This window comes from Vidua macroura, chromosome Z (genome assembly GCF_024509145.1).
Source record: "Vidua macroura isolate BioBank_ID:100142 chromosome Z, ASM2450914v1, whole genome shotgun sequence".
Taxonomy (NCBI): domain Eukaryota; kingdom Metazoa; phylum Chordata; class Aves; order Passeriformes; family Viduidae; genus Vidua; species Vidua macroura.
The window spans coordinates 9,035,825-9,037,637 of record NC_071611.1 but is presented as its reverse complement, the minus strand read 5'-3'; the positions used below and the strand labels follow the sequence as shown (position 1 = coordinate 9,037,637).

Below are 1,813 nucleotides of genomic sequence, written 5' to 3'. Positions count from 1 at the left end.
TATGACAGAGGAACTTAACTTTAGGGACAACGAGAATTTTTTCCAATCCTCTGTTTCCCTGCAGTGTCTCTGGTTAAAAAAAAAGGTGTAAGTGCCCATTTGCAAAGGTATCCTCTACTTGTGGGATGCTGCATTGTAAAAGAATGTTCTGCGAATGTTCTGTGACCTTTAATCACACTTGTTAAATGCCATTACAGTGAACATGACCCTTTAATATGAAGGCTTACTGGAACCCAGTATCCGTGGTTTTTTCCCTCCTAGCCACCTCCTTCTAAGTTCTTTTTGTAAGTGTGCACTTATATTTTCAGGTACCTGTCAGTAATCATAACCTGGCTTCCAATCTTATAAGAGAAAACTTTGCCATTATCAAGGACTTTTGATAAGCTACAATATAAGAGGGCAAAGCAAATGGCAACAGAGCCAGAACAAGCACTTTTAGTGAATGACCTGAACTGCTACTGCTAACATGATAACATTTTGTACCAGCTAGTGTATTACTGAAACTAGTCCAAGTTCCCCAGTTGTTCTGAGAGAAATTTAAGTTAGGAAAGCAGTACTTTAGGCATACTGTGAAGAAGGAAAATGCTACATCCAGAAGCTTACAGCATGAGAGGAAGGCCAGGGTTTTAAGTGTTGACAGCACATACTGTCTATCTGAAGGGCATGAAAGTGCAGGGTAGAGCAACCTATTCATAGAGAGGAGGAAAAACAAAAAAACAGAGATAGATCATGCACAATCAGTCAAAGTCATGCCACTGTTTTCTGATAGCCCATAAATAGCATAAAAAGTATGCCAGATGTTTCTTGAAGATTCAACAGCTTTGTGAAACACATACACACCATGGTGTTTATTGGAGGCAGTAGAGGGGGATGCTGAGGGGCTGCAACTACACCCTGCTGCCGTGTGGATCTGGAGCAGCCGCAGGTCTGACCCGGTGCTTCTCACACTTGGCACGGTTATCTCCAGGGAAGTGCCTTGTGTGGGAGCCTGCTGGAAGGGGGTGTTGGAGGGCCCTGGAGCTCTGCCTGCCTCTGTGCCCTGCCTCTGTGTGCTGTCAGTCCCCACAGGCCTCATTTTGTCAGCTGAGGGGTGGTTTTTGGCGGGCCACCTGTGCAAGCTGTAGTGCAGCTGTAGGGACTAACTGCTGGCCCTCTCCATGGCAATCTGCTGTCCAGGAGGGCAGACAAGCCAGCTACATACTCCTCATAGTGGCTGCCCCCTCCCACTGAGTATGGCAGCTTCCCCAAAGACTGTTTGCAGGCCTTCCTTCCCCCGCCTATCACCAGATAAAGACAAAGCAGAATTTGTGCATGCAACAGGCCACACTGGCTGCCTTTTTGATATCTCCCATACAGAGAGGGCACTGGGATCTACTGCTGCCTTTGCTGGCCCTGCCTGGGGTAGCTGGCTCAGGCTGTCATCCTTTACAGCAGTCACCTTTCCCCACAGCTTCCTTGACTCAGTACTTTGCCCTGACAAGAGAGGCATGCAAACTGCTGGAACATGTCTGGCACACAGACTTGTTCTTTGCCCAAACAGGATGCATAGGTGGCAGAACAGGTAGTCAATGCATCACATAGTTGGCCTCTTCTTGCTGTCCAGGAAGATGTGACAATAGTTGTCCAGCTCCATGGCCATGCTCTCCACTCGCTGCAGTGGCCTGCAGGGAGCTTGTGATGAGTGGCTCCCTCCACTGCCTCACTGCCGCTGCAGTAGTGGGTGTCACACTAGCAAGGGAAAAGGCACCTCAGCCATTAGATGACCTGGAGAGGGGTGATGGAAATGCCCAGGTCCTTCAGGAAGAAAAGCCTC

The 1,813-nt window shown here is 48.4% G+C and overlaps 1 long non-coding RNA gene across 1 annotated transcript; it reads right to left on the bottom strand.

Moving 5' to 3' along the window:
- Positions 1 to 1,507: 1,507 nt before the first annotated feature.
- Positions 1,508 to 1,813, bottom strand: LOC128822655 (uncharacterized). The gene is made up of 2 exons (XR_008441539.1): positions 1,748 to 1,813; positions 1,508 to 1,661 (listed from the first exon to the last, which is right to left on the bottom strand). It is a non-coding gene; the product is annotated as an uncharacterized LOC128822655 (long non-coding RNA).